Below are 18042 nucleotides of genomic sequence, written 5' to 3'. Positions count from 1 at the left end.
TCCTAAGCTTCTATTTCTATCTTTTATTGCCAGAAATCCAGAGCAGTTTACAGGCAGACATTTGATAAACTTTTATATTATTTAGGAACTATACTGCAATGCAGTAAAGGCAGACATATACTACCACCACCATGGTGAAATCTGTTATAGCAATTTAACTCAATCACACTATGAAATCAGCTCATTTCCACCCCACCTCCCCCAAAGGGTCTTAATGCAATTGGACCTGAGGAATAACATTGGAATCAGAAATGTGTCCATTCATTTACTATTTATATTTCAAATTGCAACTTTTGGGTTCCATATTAATTTGCATTTGCAAAGGATAATGGTCACTAGCTTGTGAGTGCAGGAGTCATATGTCTCTAAAAGTATGCAAACCTTTAGAGCAAATAAAGAATGAAATGAGATAATATGCTGACCAATATAGACTAGAAGGAGGAAAAATCATAATTATAATAAAAACTGCTTCGGTAAGTCGAAACCTGGCAAGAATGTCATGTTATTTGCTAATCAGAGAAGGTTTTTTTTAAAAAAAATCGTTTTGTTTTGTTTTTTGTTTATTACAGATAAGGAAGTGCCAAGGATTACTGTACTTTCCATCCACAAAGTACAAATACTGTTTCACTATGTAAATATTGTTTTTAGCAGCTTTGCTCGTTAGCCAAAATGCAGTGTAAATCAACAATTATTTTTCTCAGCAAGGAATTAAGGAACATGAAGCAGCCATTCCACCCCCTCAAAAAGATCAGCCCCCGAAACAACTGAAACTACTTTTCATTTCCTCCTTCACTGAAGATGTTACATGAAATGATTTTGAAAGAATTGCCCTACGTTATGCTTTTTCCCTAAGCTCTTGTCAAGGTCTTGTATTGTTATAAGTAGACAGATCAGTGAACCATAAGCAAAAGCTCTGCTTCACACTCGCAGAAATCTACCTCTTAAGACTACAGTCCATTTAAACTCTGTGGCTCATAAAAAGGACCGTTTCAGATGGCCCAGCTGTGTACTCTGTAAGGTTGGCCTATTGTGTGAACATCTCTCTTTTTATTCCCCTAAAATTAACACAGAAATCTTGATTCATTAAGAGTGAAGGGAACTTTATGCTCATTAGGAAGCTTTGGAGCTAAATCTCTTTGAATGACCAGTACTTCCCCACAATTAAATTGAGGGATGCAGTTCAGGGATGGCATTGACATATGTAAACTACATATAATCATAATAGCAAAAAAAGTATTCAACAGTTGCGAGTCAGACTTCAATGTTTATTCATAGTTACTTCATGATAAGGGCAAAAAATTATTTGTCCCAGAGGAACATGAAAAATGTGCCATTGGATTTCACACTTATTTGCCAAAAAGTTAGAGAATCTCAAACAGCCTCCACTCTGGATAACACTGGATTCAATAAACTTTATGTTGTCTGCTTTATTCATTCCCTGCTTGTTATTTTGACACTCCCAAATATCTTCCATAAGAAGTCTTTAACCATATAAACCATATAAACTGGGAAAAAATAATTGGATTTGGAGGGAAGGGCAATCAATCAATGGGGGCTCCTTAATTAAGGAGCCTTAATACAGCTCCTTAATTAAAATAATAAGACATTTTTGAATGATGCACATTTATGGCATAGTAATCCCATGTTGATGTCTTAAAATAGCTATTTAAGTGTTAATTATTCACTGAATTACAGATTGGATCATAGTTTAAGGACAAATTTGTGCAACAGCGTAATTGTATAATGATTTCAATGATATAACAAAACTGAATTAACTGCAACAACTCTGAATCTAGCTATTATGAGACACAGTGTATAATCATATGAAAAAAAGCAAATGTTTCCTTAAGAAACTTTTTAGGTGATCTGGGATCTCAAAGAAAATTCTACTAATGGAGGTTTTACATAGCTTAGATTATAATGCACCAAACAAATACTATGTTTATTTCTGTAGTTCATTTTTCTGCCAAAAGTTCATCTGCCAATTGGATTGTCAGTAATAACCACTCTGGATAAAAAGTCATTTCTCTTGCATTTACATACAAACAAATTAAATAAGGAAAATACTTTCTAAAATATGTATATGTCTTTTTCTCCCTCTCTGTATTTATAATGACTCACAGAGAGAGGGGGTGGGGAGAGAGAGAGAAAAGTAGATACATAGGCTTCCTTTATGAAACATTACTCTTCTACATACAGAATTGTCTTTTATTTTGTGCAGCCACTTTTACACCACAGTAATTAGAAAATTACATCAAGCAATTAATTGTTCTGCCCTAAAGAAATGGAGCAAAAATTAATGTCTATAAAGTGGATAAAAACACTAACCTAACAGAACTAACGCTTTCCTTAGCCATTGCTCAGGACTGACTTTATCATTCAGCAGATAGAAAAGAGATGATGCTATACAGTGTGGTCTGGCTCCTAAAACAATGCTGCTTTACATTTAAGTAAAATGTGCTGTCCCATACTTGACTAGAAATGAGTTTCAGTGCCAATCCAATCAGCTTCCATATGAGAATGCATGAATATCAGGCAGCAAATTATTTGGCCCCTGCCCTGCCATCATAATAACCTCAAAAGGAAAAGGATCCAAGTATTTCAAACACATTGCTGCCCATTTAAGTCCAGAGTTAATTTCTTCCCACCCAAATGATCTGTGCCAAGAAGTACTTTAAAGACTGTAGTCATGTGTCTTAATCTATAAAACATTTTATACAGAGTAATTTTTTTAATTATACGTTTACCATAAATACTAGTAAGAATGAATGATTTCTAGAAATAACCAAAATACATGCCTAATTACTATGCAGATATATGCCCATTCAAAGATATAAATATTAATCACATGTTCAAGCAAACATGTTAAGAGTGATATTGCAAAGCATGTCAAAGAACCAGTAATAAAAAACCCCCCCACTAACAACAACCTAATATTAAACAACCATTTTAAACAAACTTAATATCAGGGATACATTTCACATATCTAACACAGGTCTCCTATGGGATTTCAAGTAATGGTAAATTAAAAAAATCACAGAAAAATAAACTTAAGTAAATAAACAAGTTTATTTTTGTCTTATTTGACAACTTTAACATGGAATGATAGCCCTACAGACATTTTTGCCCAACATTCTATATTCCATTAAGTTTATTATCAAAAAGCTGAACACAATATAATTCATAAAATCACATTTAGAAATATTACAAAGCTGTTTTGAACTAGTTCACTTTTCGATAAAATAAAAGCAAAGTTTACAGTCAAAACAAATAGAGCTTATTCATCACATTTTTACAAATTTGTTTTTAAAAGTTTGTCTATGTTGAAAATCTCTTCAAATTATCAGCTGCACATATATACCCACCAATGGATTTCGACCTGAATGTTTTAGCTGAAACATTGCTGATAAGTGAACACGCTGATTCTTGGTCAGAAAATGAAAAGCCGAGAGAGATACAGTGGCCTTCTCTACTTGCAGTAATCCCAAGCTTTTAGCGCTGTGAGTGGGTTCGTAACTTGGAGACAGTTGATATTGAAGCACAACAGGAAAATCTATGCTACAATTCCAGGAAAGCCAGCTCCACCTAATTGCCGCCGTCAGAGTTTAAGGACTAAAAACTGCTCTGGAAGCAGACTAGCTTTTGTTAATGACACGAAAGCAAACTCTCCCCTTTCTTTTTCAATATTTGGCACCTATCATGTGAGAAGCAGCAAGGGTCAGATTCTCTAACTGTGCATCCACAGAGCCACCCAGCATTGCTTGTAATAAGGCCACTGGACTTGGCAGCTGCATTATTTGAACAAGTAAAAGCTCAGCCTGCTGTGTAATTAATCCAGGGTTGAATAATGAAGTTCCCATGCCTATAAAGGGAAAGTGACCTGAACCAGAAAACTGTGTCACATGGCCAACATGAAGGAAGAGCTAAAGCTTACTGAATAAATACTGCATGATCCATATTTGAAGTTTTTCATATTACTGCATTGTTTGATTGGTTCCTTCTAAATATTGATCAGTCAGCTGGAATAAAAGTACTATAATACATTATTTAGTGATGGTTTATTCTTCCTCGGTAATACCTTTCCAGGCACCTTAAGAACTCTCAGTGTGATTATTCCCTAAGAACAAAGTATTATTGATTATAAAAAGTTAATCAGAAATGCTACTATATTTTTATAGCATTTAATTTTAAGAGCATAGATTTGCACTTGCTGACAAGCCCCCTATCTAACTGTACTCTTCTCTCTTTTTAACCACTTAACTTTTAAACACTTGTGCTTTGCTGTAAAATAATTGAAATTTCTAGTTATTTAGAGCTGAATTTAGTCAATACTACCGTTTTATCAATATTTTTAACAAATTTCATAGGAAAAAAAGCACTTTCTGACATTTTGCTACATATAAATACCCAAGTTTTAGTTTTCAATGAAGGCATTAAAAATTCATGTGAAAATAGAAGTTGCCGGAACAAATTACTTTCTTGGCTTCCACTTTGTATATGCAATGATTTTTTTATGTTGTTACTATTAAATGAAAAACACACTACATATTTAAAAGTGACTCAAATCATCGTTCCATTTGCTCTTCATCCCAGAGAGAAGTTTGAGTTTCATTTGCTTTGCAGGCTAATTTAATTTCCCTCATCATTTCCTTTCTTACATAAAGATTAGAATACTGTGACAAAAAGAGAACCATTGTTTCTACAGGGAAAACCATGACATTTATGAAGAATTGTTTGAAATAGCACTGGCATAGCAAGAATACATGAAACCGATCTCTGGTTTTTATTGTCATCCATAGATGCACAGAGAGCTTTGAAAGACAATCCCCCCCCCATGTAATCCTGTAAGTGGATGTAAGAAACTTGAGGGAATAAGCAATTCCTGATCTATGTCATCTCAAAGCATTAAGAAAAGACAGAGAATAAACTAAAGATAATGCTCTTTCCAAAATTATTTAATAAAGATTGTTTTAAACCACTTATTAGACCATGTCCTATTCCATCACATATAAAAACAAAAGCACAACTCATAACATAATGTGAATTCACCACAGGAACAGCCAATAAATGCACCATTTATTTAAACACACTCCCCAAAGGATAGGATCACACCACAGAGAACTGATTCTTCCCTGTGTCCGTAAAATCAGCAACACAGCAGGAAACCTATCATGGGCATTATAGAAATAAAATCTATCATAAATATCTTATTACTCCAACACAAAGATAAAGGTAAAGGTAAAGGTTCCCCTCGCACATATGTGCTAGTCGTTCCCGACTCTAGGGGGCGGTGCTCATCTCCGTTTCAAAGCCGAAGAGCCAGCGCTGTCGGAAGACGTCTCCGTGGTCATGTGGCTGGAATGACTCAACGCCAAAGGCACACGGAACGCTGTTACCTTCCCACCAAAGGTGGTCCCTATTTTTTCTACTTGCATTTTTACATGCTTTCAAAACTGCTAGGTTGGCAGAAGCTGGGACTAATAACGGGAGCTCACCCCGTTACACGGCAGCACTAGGGATTCAAACCGCCGAACTGCCGATCTTTCGATCGACAAGCTCAGCTGTCTTAGCCCCTGAGCCACCCTTTTAACACAAAGATAGGTGAACACATTTTCAGGCTTAAACACTATAGCATCCATTTAGTTTTCAGTACAGGAAATCCACTTTAGGAAAATGAGATTTTAAGTAGGAAAACTTTTTATCAAAGTAATCAGCATGACCCTAACATTATAGGACCACACTAGATTTTCATCTTCTTCTGATTTTCAACTTTCTTCCAATATGTAATTAATGACAAAGCTGATTAATTACACAAGATTTTTGTGCATAGCCAACTGAAAACATGGCAAGTATTTGTTGTAAACATAACTTTAATTCAGATATATTAATAAGAAATACTGATTAAATTAAGTAGATACTTAGTAGCAAATCTAAGGTATCTAAGGTACCTTGACTGAAGAGTCAAATTACCTAGGTCTATCACACCCAAATGGTGGTTCTGTTTCTCATACCACTTTCATTTTGAATATACTGTGCATGAGAGGGATTTTTGCACTACAAAATCATAGTTCCCACACTGGACTTTTCCTATGGAATAATCACACTCTTTCTCTGGATTTTTGGCTGTATCTACAAGATAACACGAACAAAGGTTCACTCTCCCATGTTGATTTCTAAAAGGTGACTTTTAAACATATGTATATGCTTGTTTAAGTAATTCAAAGGCTTCTGCAGGCAAGATATGACCTGTCTAAACAGCTCTTTCAATTTCAGCCTCTATGAATTGCTACTAAGACAGAAGAATCAACTCTAACATTTTAATCTTTCCTTCAAAAACCAAATGGTCTTAACTTCAACCTTCTCTCTTCCTCATTCCATCTTTGAACTGGAAGTCAAGTCGTATCCAGGATTGCTATACAGCAGGTGGATATTTAACCCTTTCATAACCTACTTCACAGAATTTACATTATCAATACGAAAATCACATTTATACTTAATATTACCAAAACTTTGTTGTGACAGCAAAAGCCTTCTGAAAGTCTGTCACATGTAACATTATGTCTCTTCATATGACTAGTTTGCACACACATAAAAATTTTACTATGAATTTCATTAATGCAGGATACAAAACATGACTTTTATCTCCCATGTAACAAAGGAAGAAGAGAGCTAGTTTGGTGTGGTATTTAAGGTGCTGGCCTAGAAACCAGAACATTATTAGTTCTAGTCCTGCATTAGGCATGTAATCTATTTGGTGACTTAGGGCCAGTCACGCACTCTCAATCTTATCCATCTCACAAAGCTAGGTTGAGTAGGTCAAAATATATATCCTGCCTTTCATATAAACCTTCAATCTATATATTGTGCAAAGGGAGGGAGGGAGAGAGAGAAAGGAAGGAAGGTAGTCTAATAACAACATCAATGTACTTTCTGGAAAAATTGCATTTGAAGATAATCATGACCTGTGAATATATAATGTACTCCTGTTTCATGATTCTTTACCATTTGGGGGCATAATGTTATGTAATAATTGTGACAGCATCCCAAAGGAAGAAGTTACTTGCATAGAATAGAATAGAGTAGAATTTTTTATTGGTCAAGTGTGATTAGACACACAAGGAATTTGTCTTGGTGCATATGCACTCAGTGTACATAAAAGATACATTTGTCAAGTGTCATAAGGTACAATACTTAATGATAGACATTAATAAGCAAATAAGCAATCAAATCATATTAGGAAACAGTCAATATAAATCGTAAGGATACCAGCAACAAGATTATAGTCATGAGTGGGAGGAGATGGGTGATAGGAACAATGAGAAGATTAATAGTAGTGCAGACTTAGTAAATTGTTTGACAGTGTTGAACGAATTATTTGTTTAGCAGAGTGATTGTGTTCGGGGGGAAAACTGTTCTTGTGTCTAGTTGTTCTGGTGTGCAGTGCTCTATAGCGTTGTTTTGAGAGTAGAAGTTGAAACAGTTTATGTCCAGGATGTGAGGGATCTGTAAATATTTTCACAGCCCTCTTTTTGACTCGTGCAGTATACAGGTCCTCAATGGAAGGCAGGTTGGTAGCAATTGTTTTTTATGCAGTTCTAATTACCCTCTGAAGGATAACTGTCTGTCTTGTTCAGTTGCAGAACCAAACCAGACAGTTATAGAGGTGCAGATGACAGACTCAATAATTCCTCTGTAGAACTGGATTCAGCAGCTCCTTGGGTAGTTTGAGCTTTCTGAGTTGGCACAGAAAGAACAGTCTTTGTTGTGCTTTTTTGATGACGTTTTTGATGTTAGCTGTCCATTTTAGATCTTGCAATATGGTAGAACCTAGAAATTTGAAGATCTCTACTGTTGATACTGTGTGGTCTAGTATTGTAAGAAGTGGAAGTATGGAAGGGTTTCTCCTAAAGTCTACCATCATTTCTACGGTTTTGAGCGTGTTCAGTTCCAGATAGTTCTGGTTGCACCACGAGGCCAGTTGTTCAACCTCCCATCTGTATGTGGATTCATCATTGTCTCGAATGAGACTGATCACTGTTGTGTCATCTGTGAACTTCAGTAGTTTAACAGATGGATCATTAGAGATGCAGTTATTGGTATATAGCGAGAAGAGAAGTGGAGAGAGTACACAGCCTTGGAGGGGCCCTGTGCTAATTGTACAGGTATCTGATGCGATTCTGCTTAGTTTCACCTGCTGCTTCCTGTCTGTTAGGAAGCTTATGAGCCACTTACAAGTGCGTTTAGGTTCCTGTAGCTGGTTTAGCTTAGTTAAAAGAATGTCTGGAATGATGGTGTTGAATGCTGAACTAACGTCTACAAAGAAGACCCTTGCATAGGTCTTTGGAGATTCAAGATGTTGTAGGATGTAGTGCAGAGCCATATTAACAGCATCATCTGTTGATCTATTTGCTTGGTATGCAAATTGCAGGGGATCTAATAGTGGATCCATGATGGTTTTCAAGTGGGACAGCACTAGCATTTCAAAGGTTTTCATGACTACACATGTTAGAGCAAGTGGTCTGTAGTCATTCAGTTCCTTGATGATGGGCTTCTTTGGCACTGGGATGATGGTAGAGTGTTTGAAGCAAGAAGGAACATAGCACATCTCTAGCGATTTATTGAAGATTTGGGTGAAGATGGGGGCCAATTGGTCAGCACAGACTTTTAAGCAAGAAGGAGTTACCTTGTCTGGGCCTGGAGCTTTTCCAACTTTTGTCTGTGAAATAGGTCTTGCACTTCCTTTTCTGTGATCACTAGGGGTTGTGAACCCAATGGGATGGGGTCAGTTGAAGGAGGTTTGGCTGTTGGTGTGTCTGAGATGGGGGTTGTGGAGATAGGTGGCTGTATTTATTTATTTATTTATTTATTTCGATTTTTATACCGCCCTTCTCCCGAAGGACTCAGGGCGGTGTACAGCCAAATTAAAATACAGTATTTACAGATTAAAAGAAATTAAAAGAAAACATACTATATTGTGGCCGAAAATTTAAAACAGTTTAAAATCTTAAAATATAAATCACCCCAATAAAAATTTTAATCCAGTCCCGCTTGAATGAATAGGTGCGTTTTCAGCTCACGGCGAAAAGTCCGAAGATCAGGCACTTGACGTAAACCAGGGGGAAGTTCATTCCAAAGCGTAGGAGCTCCAACAGAGAAGGCCCTTCCCCTGGGGGCTGCCAACCGACATTGCTTGGCGGACGGCACCCTGAGAAGGCCCTCTCTGTGTAAGCGTACGGGTCGGTGGGAGGCAAAAGGTAACAGCAGGCGGTCCCGTAAGTACCCGGGTCCTAAGCCATGGAGCGCTTTAAAGGTGGTAACCAGAATCTTGAAGCGCACCCGAAAGACTACAGGAAGCCAGTGCAAACTGCGCAGGATTGGTGTTACATGGGAGCAACGAGTTGCTCCCACTATTACCCGCGCAGCTGCATTCTGGACTAGCTGCAGCCTCCGGGTGCACCCCAAGGGCAGCCCCATATAGAGAGCATTGCAATAGTCCAGGCGGGAAGTGACAAGGGCATGAGTGACCATGCATAAGGCATCCCGGTCAAGGAAGGGGCGCAACTGGCGCACCAAGCGTACTTGGTGGAAGGCCCTCTTGGAGACGGCCGCCAAATGATCGTCAAACGACAGCCGCCCATCCAAGAGGACACCCAAATTGTAGTTTCCTTTAAAACCTACAGTAAAACACGTTCAGGTCATCTGCCAGTTGTTGATTTCCTTCAGCCTGGGAAGGGGGCTTGCTGTAACCGGCGATATTTTTAAGAGTTTTCCACATGTTTGCTGGTTCATATGTTGAGAATGGGCGTTGGCTCGCCTGAACGCATCTTCTATCGATTGCAGGGCCAACAGTCAGATTGGGGAATGACTCCTGTCTGATGACAACTGAGTCTGCCAGATGAGAAGCTCTTCCTCTTACTTCTGCTTCCCATCTTTCAGATGAAGGAGATATGGCAGACTGACATGCTGAGCTACAATGATATGGTTAATACACCCACCTCAATGGAAGAGCTATAACGGATCACCTTCCCCGGAGGACCAGAGAAACAAACAGGGTGGGGCTGACTGCTGGCCCTGCAATCGATAGAAGATGTGTTCGGGTGAGCCAACGCCCTTTCTCCTCGATTGCCAGGCCAGCAGTCAGATTGGGGACATGCCAAAGCTGCTACCCTATAGGGAGGGATGAACTGGGTCCGACGGGGCCGATCCCGTAAGAACCCTTTGAAGAACCCTACAGTCAAATGCCACCTCAGCCGAGGCAAATCTATCCAGTTTATAGTGTCGAATGAACGGGGACGGAGAGGACCACGTGGCCGCTCTGCAGACCTCCTCTAAAGAGGCCCAGGCCGCCGAGGTAGCAGCACTGCGTGTTGAGTGTGCTGTAATGTGTCGAGGGACGGGCAGGGCTTGGGAGGTATAGGCTGTGGTGATAGTCGCCCGGAGCCATCTACCTAGAGTAGGAGAGGATACCTTCTGACCCAAGGTCATCGGTTGGAAAGAAATGAAGAGCGCCTCCGTCCTCCGGAGAGAAGAGATCCATTTAAGATATATACGGAGGGCCCTGTGGACATCAAAGCTTATGCCACGAGCGTTCCAGGACGTAAAATGGATTAGGACAGAAATTGGGGAGGACCAATTCCTGGGCCCTGTGGAACGGTGTGTTGACCTTGGGCACAAAGGTGGGGTCCAACCTGAGGATAACCCTGTCCGTGTGAAATATATAAAGGTCCGGTCTCATGGAAAGGGCTGCCAATTCTGACATCCGGCAGGCAGATGTGATAGCCACCAAAAATGCCACTTTATAGGATAAGAACTTTAGTCCAACCTCCCGTAAAGGTTCGAAAGAGGCCTTGGTGAAGGCATTGAGAACCCTGGGAAGGTCCCATGAAGGGTAACGGTGGATAGGAGAAGGGCTGAGGTTGGAGGCAGCCCATAGAAATTCTCGGATGAGGGGAACCTGCAAAAGAGAACCCTTGGACCTGCAGAACCGAATAGATGGAAGAGCGGCTACTTGCCTGCGTAGTGTATTCGGAGCCAGTCCCGCGTCCAGGCCGTCCTGAAGAAAATCCAATATTCATGTGGTGGAAGCTTCTGTGGGCACCAACCCCCTCTTGGTACACCAGGCAGCGAACGTAGACCATGTGGAGTCATAAATCCGGTTCGTGGACGCCTGTCGAGCCTATTGCAAGGTGGTGATAACCTGTGATGAGATGTCCGCTTCCTTCAGAAGGCGCTGGACAACTGCCAAGCGGTTAGCTGAAGCTAATTGGCCGATAGATGTGTGAGAGATCCCTGAGTAAGCACTACCTTGTGAGGGGGAATCCTCCATGGGGGTTGCACAGATAGGGCTTGAAGGTCTGCAAACCAGGGCCGACGAGGTCAATGGGGCACTATCAAGATGATATTTGCCTGTTCTTCTATCAGTCTCCTGACTACCCTGGCTATCAATGGAAGGGGCAGAAAGGCATATAAAAGGCCGGGAGGCCACTGGGTGCATAGAGCGTCCACACCTTCCGACCCCCAGGACAGAAACCTGCTAGAGAACCTCGGTGTTTGAGTGTTTGTCTGTGTGGCAAAGAGGTCTACCTGTAGGGTGCCGAACCGGCTCGATAACTCCCTGAACACGCCCGGGTGAAGACGCCACTCCCCGTGGTCCACCATGGCTCGGCTGAGCCTGTCTGCCCTGACATGTACCACACCTGAGATGTGCGTGGCTTTTATGGATTTCAGATTTCTCTCAGCCCAGAGGCCCAAGCTCTCCACCTCCTGCATCAGGTGACGGGAATGGGTGCCTCTGAGGCGGTTGACATGGGCCTTGGTGGCCATGTTGTCTGTCTGGATTAAAATGTCCTGATCCTGAACTCTGTCCTGAAATACCCGCAAAGCGAGGTGAATGGCCCTTAGTTCCAACCAACTGATGTTGTGAGATAGGTCGTGAGCTGTCCACCTGCCCTGAGCTAACTCTGTCTCCAGGTGCGCTCCCCAGCCATAAAGGCTGGCGTTGGTGGTAAGGACTAACCAACGTGGTTCCTTGAAAACCGTGCCCTTGCAAATTGCTGGGGAGATCCACCAGCGTAGAGAGAGACATATCTTGTGTGGAATGATTACTCTGCGGAGGGATGTCCCCTGAAGCTTCCGTTGGAAGGGAAGAAGAAACCACTGCAGGGCCCTGCAGTGAAGGGGTGCCCATGGGACGATCCCTATGCAAGATACCATCTTCCCTAAGAGTTGAGATAGTGACTTCAGGGAGACAGGTCCCCCCGACGTGACTGACCTGGCCAGTGACCGCAAACTGTCCAGGTGTTCCTGGGAGAGAAACACTATTGTTTGAGGTATCTATGATTGCTCCCAGCTGTTGGATGCAAGTCGTTGGTACCAAGTGGCTCTTGGCCATGTTGATGGAAAAACCGTGGGCTCTCAAGACCCGAAGGGTTGTATTCAGGTCTTGTTGCGCTAGATGCTCCAAGCTGGACTGGATAAGGAGATCATCCAAATAGAACTGAATCCTTATCGGCAGCGTTCGAAGGTGGCCCGCTAGCGTGGCCATCAATTTGTTAAACACTCGAGGAGCCGAGGCCAGACTGAATGGTAGAGCCCGATATTGGTAGTATCGACTCGCATGACAAAACCTCAGAAACTTCCGGTAGGCGGGATGAATTGGGACATGAAGGTAGGCCTCTGTCAAATCGACTGATGTGAGGAAGTCCCCTTCGTGAAGTCCCTCCAAGATAGTCTGAAGTGACTGCATTTTGAACCGCCGATAAACTACCTGACAGTTTAGAGCTTTTAGATCCAGAATCACTCTCCATCCCCCCGAGGATTTCTGGATAACGAACAGGCAAGAGTAATAGCCTTGCCCGTGCTAATCCTGAGGAAATCCTGAGCCCAAATCTCTAGCAGATGATTTATTGCCGATTCCAGCAGGAGGCGCTTGGACCGATCCCTCGAGAGGGGGCATTGGAGAAATCGAGTCGGGTGGGTGGAGAGGAATTCCAGAGAGAGGCCCATCCGGACCGTCTCCAGTACCCAGGCATCTGAGCTTGTGATCTCCCACTGGCTGGCAAACAAAGCCAGGCGGCCCCCAATGGGAAGATCTGCGGATTTGTCAGCGGTAGCGTCGGTAGGGGTGCCCTCTATCACCCTGAAAGGGACGTTTGGAAGACCCTCGTTGACCAGGACCCCCCTGCCTATCCTGCGGCCAACCTTGATGGGAAGGGAAATAACGTTGGGCTCTGTTACCCGAACCCCCTTGTTCTGAGGCTCAAAAGGGCTGATAGGATGTGGAGGTGGATGGACGAGAATCCATTCTGCGAGATAAACTGGGCAGAATCTTCCGCTTATCCTTGGTCTCAATAAATAGTGGCTTGAGAGGAGCTCCAAAAAGCTTGTCTCCTTGAAAAGGTGTTGATGCTAGGTGCCATTTGTTTTTGGCATCTGCTTGCCACTGGCGAAGCCACAAGAGATGGCATGAAGTCACCGTGGCTCCTATGGCCTTAGTGGAAAAACGTGAGGCATTCATAGTGGCATCCGCCAAGTACTCCAAAGATGCCACAATTTTACTTATATCCTGATGGGATCTCATATCTGAACAGGGTAATCTGTCTTGTAATTGTTTAAGCCAGAGGAGGGCCGCCCTATTGAAGAAAGAAGAAGCTAAGGAGGACCTAACAGACCAAGCCGACGCTTGGTGAGCCTTGACCAAGGAATATTCTGACCATTTTATGTTCCGGCCTCAGATTTTCCTCAGGTGGTCCCGCAGTGACAGTGGGTGAAAACAGAGCCACTACTGGGGAATCTACTGCTAATACTTGCAGATTAGAAAGATCGGGAGCCAAATTATATAATCTTCTATCTAAAGCAGAGGGATTAGGACCCGATGAAGCTGTCTTCCATTGGCGGTGAACTACATCTTGGAATAGTTTGGGGGCTGGGATCTCCTCTGATTCCAGAGTAGGTTCCTCATACAAAGGAAGTGAAGGTTGATCAGCAGAGTCAGAAGTACAAGGAGTAGCCAGGCCAGTGGTAGCCTTTGCTTTGTGTAAGAGATATCGGAATAATTGGGGCTTGAAAAGACCTACAAACGATGGCTGGTCTGGAGTAAGATCGTCATTGTCCGATAAATCCAGATCTCTCATATCCCCCACTTCTGATGATGCTTGACTGGGGGAATCTCCAAGAAGGGCTTGTGCCCGGGAGCGGGACTGATCCAGAGACTAGCATTCTGGAGCACTGTTGCATTCTGATACCCAGGACTCAGTTCTGCGTTGTAATTCTGTAGCTAAGCTTCTTTGAATTGCAGCCTGGATCATAGTAGCCAATTCAGGTGGAATGATGGGATCAACCTCGGGTGCCCTCCTTGCTTCCACTCTTTCCTCATCCCCCTGAGTGTAAGATTGTTGAGGGAGTGGAGGTTGAGCCTGGGAAGGGGATGGATTGGTCTGTGGAAAAGGACCAAAAAGCCTCTCACTTATCCCACCAGTATTGGAGAGAGATGTATCACCTCCATCTGGGGACAGGGCTGGGGGAACCTTCTTCCCTGTGGTGATAGCCACAGGACTCTGACCTGCTGAAGGGGCCGAAGCTGAAACAGGAGTAATGGGAGCTATCTGCTGAGAATGGGTCTCCTTGAGGACAGATAGACGGACTGCCTTCTCTATGGCCTTCTCAAGTGCTTTGTGGCGCTTAAGGGAGTCCTTGTCAGCAGTAGGAGTGGATTTGGCTGGTTTGGAGGACTGTGACTTGGAAGACTTAGCTCTTTTTGATGATTGGGAAGGTCCTGGGGTCTCTCTAGAAACAGACTCCCTTTTGTTGGAACGATGAGTCGCAGAATCAGCCATTTTGTAAAGTTGGTAGGCCTCTAATTGCCACAAGGTAATCCAAAATGGCGACTGAACCACGCTCCTACTATCTCTCCAAGGCCGGCAGATTTGGCGGTTAAAGGAGCAGGCTGGTTGCAATGAAGATTTCCCCCCCCAAATGCCTGAATAACCCCGGCTGGGGTGGTAAATGGGAGGATCTCACTGGTTTGAAATTCGGCCTCTGTCTGGTGCTGTCCTTGAGGCCCCCCCAGGACCAGAAGCTAGCTGTTAGCCGCGCGGCGCTTCAAAGACTTTCCCTCAGCCAAGGGAAAATGCCAACAACTCATGAGGCTAAAAGGAAAGCCAAGGGCTAAATAGCTCCCACGCACAGCTAAATCCGACTATCCCACTCCCTTCCTCCAATGAGGAATAAAGCCGGCAGCCCACAAGGCTCAGAAGGATGCTGAGGGCTAATTGTACCCAGACGTGGCAAAGCCGGCACTGGCAATCAGCTGGGCATCGGAAGCCTCCGAACACCCACGCGGCCTTCGGGTGTGTGGGTGAAGCCCAGAAAACACCGCTCTTCACTCTACCGGCTGGTAGAGCTGCCGCTGCTATTGCGGTCCTCAGTGGGCTCCGGCGTGAGCCGTTCTCGCTGGAAACAGCAGAACCTGCAGCCAGGTGCTGAGGGCTCTGCCTCTCCGCCTGAAGCAGTTTCAGCGGTTTCGGGCGTGAGCCCTTCACGCTGGAAATAGGCAGCCTGATAAGGTCAGATTGGGGAAGCCTCAAAAAATTTGGAATCTTTCCTTTTTAAATTTATTTCAGAGGTAATCTCTGTGCAGCTCAGCAAAATATGTCTAACAGTACAGACTGAGTCTGAAAGATGGGAAGCGGAAGGAAGAGGAGGAGCTTCTCATCTGGCAGACTCAGTCATCATCAGACAGGAGTCATTCCCCAATCTGACTGCTGGTCCAGCAATCGAGGAGAACTGATTCTTTATCTCTTCAGAGTAGCTTCTTTTTGCTGCTCTGATCTCCCTTGTTAATATATTGAATCTTACGTTATTAGTCTGAAGTTACAGAAATACATTTGTAGACTACAGACTAATAAATTATAGTTGTTGGCTCTGTCCCACTAGCATAGTTACATCCACTAGAGTGTTTTTGTCCTGACAGAGACAGAGAGAATCATTAAGAGTCCTATATACTTTAGACATCCTGTGCTGGGGAGCAGTTACTTCCCATAGTATAGAATAGTCATCATATGAGCTGACTCTGATTTATTAGAAACATTTTCCAAATAGTTTATGGCTTGGTCATGTTTCCCATATTACAGGAATTATCAGCCCAGTTTAATGCTTGAGTCAAAGTTATTTTAGCAATATATTGTTATCAGTATTGATATAATTACATAATGTAATCACCTCAGAATCTCAGTACCAATCTGGGAATGGAGGGTGGACTGGGTGTCATGCTTTTATTTGTTCCGTCTTGCTTTGACACCCAGAAACTAGAATTTCATGCCCTCATACATCGTTCCTATTCCAAGGGCTGTAAAAGGACAATTTCTTCACTGAGATGCAACAAATTCTTTTTCAGATCTATGGCTTTTCTTCTGCTTCAGCTTAATCATATTCTCAGTGGAATATGGCTTAATATCTTAGTTTTGTTTGACCTATGATTGAATTAATTGAAGCCTATATTACATTCTTACACTTAAGTTTTGTTACTGCCCATCCACATACATATATATCTTAGGTAGATGCATATAGATAATTAAGTTATCCTTATTTATCCAAGATAATTACCTCCCCAATTAAGGTAGAAAATCTAATTACAAACAAAATTGTCACTAAATAATCTTAAGAAATATTAAACCATTTATGAGGATTGTTAAATTGTGCAACAATTTTTTTTTAAAAAAAATCCAGAAATATCAAATAGCATCAAGATATAGCCATTTAATGGCTGGAAATTAAATTGAAACTATTGCTATTAATAGCTTTGTTTGATTGTTGTGAGCCACCCAGAAAGTTGAGAGATAGGGAGCATACAAGTTTAATAAAGTAATATTATTTCTCAGGCTTTTAATTCATCTTCCCTTTAGATAAACAGGTAATGCTTAATATTTGTGCCCACAGAGAGTGAGATGATGAGATGGACTACAATGAAGCAGCAGTTTCCCAGAAAGGAGTCAGAATAAGAGGCAGTGCAGCCCAGAGCTAGATAGCAGACAGAAGAAGAGAGTAAGGATAGCCATTCCCTAGAATTTCCCAGGGTTAGGGTGAGAGTAATAAAGGTTCAGTCTGGCAAGATTCTGTCTATTGTGTGTAAACAAATAAAGAATTGAACTTTGGTTGAATTCCTATTTGTTGTTCTTGGGCTTAGCCTGGCAATACCGTTCTTTTTAAAGGAAGTTAAGAACTGAAGTTCAGTTTTTATAGACTATGTACTTTGTAATAATCCTGCAGACTTCCACCTACCATTACTCTGACATAATATATTACTTTGCTAATAATTGGGTTTTTTTAACACTTTAGCATTTGTCAAAAACAAAAAAGCAAAAACCTTGAAGTAAAAAAAATATGCTCAACTCTAAACTTATTCTCAGTGACAAGGTAAATGTTAATTGTCTATATTCTTTTCAGCCAATTACATAGATAAAATCAATAGTTTGTTGACAATACATTTCCCTATAAAGTTGCATACTTGCACCCAAAATTAATATATTTGCTTTACTGATTGCTAATGAATGTATTGGTAAATATTATAGCTGGCCCTTAATTAGTGACTGTCTTAGTGACTATTTGAAGTTGCAATGGTGATGAAATTGCAATGGTGATGAAAAAGTAACTTTTCAACCAATCCTCATATCCTTCGCAGGTCTGGAAAGGAAAGGAAAGCTAAAGTAAAATTATAAACACAATTGCAATTTCACTTGGCAGTTGCTTTGGTTAATGATTGATTTGCTGTTCCCAATTGTGGTCACTAAATGAAAACTATCTGTATAGGTTTTAAATAGATTGACTGATTGATTGCTGGGATGTTCACTGGGACGTAAGTTTTCTTTGTCTTCTAGTAGTTATTTTGTTTTTTGTAAATATTACGATCTGTTCATAATAACCGTGGTTCAGACTTTGTCTGCAGGTAGGATGATGATGTGAACACTAACACAATACAAAACAAAACCTAGACAACCAGATCAAGGTGACTTCATTAAGAAAGACCAAATTACAAAGAGGTACAGT

At 41.8% G+C, this 18042-nt stretch overlaps 1 protein-coding gene across 5 annotated transcripts in view; it reads right to left on the bottom strand.

Moving 5' to 3' along the window:
- Positions 1-18042, bottom strand: part of MID1 (midline 1) — a 230442-nt gene that overhangs the window by 83840 nt on the left and 128560 nt on the right. Inside the window, exon 1 of one of the 5 annotated variants that reach the window (XM_058184613.1) lies at positions 3366-3645. The exons of the other annotated variants lie outside the window; for them this stretch is intronic. The gene's annotated coding sequence lies outside the window, so the exon portion shown is untranslated. Of the gene's footprint in view, positions 1-3365; positions 3646-18042 lie in introns of those variants that run through there. 5 annotated transcript variants of the gene reach the window in all.

This window comes from Ahaetulla prasina, chromosome 5 (genome assembly GCF_028640845.1).
Source record: "Ahaetulla prasina isolate Xishuangbanna chromosome 5, ASM2864084v1, whole genome shotgun sequence".
Classification (NCBI taxonomy): domain Eukaryota; kingdom Metazoa; phylum Chordata; class Lepidosauria; order Squamata; family Colubridae; genus Ahaetulla; species Ahaetulla prasina.
Note: the sequence above shows the minus strand (reverse complement) of the source record. Positions and strands in the feature narration are given on the sequence as shown.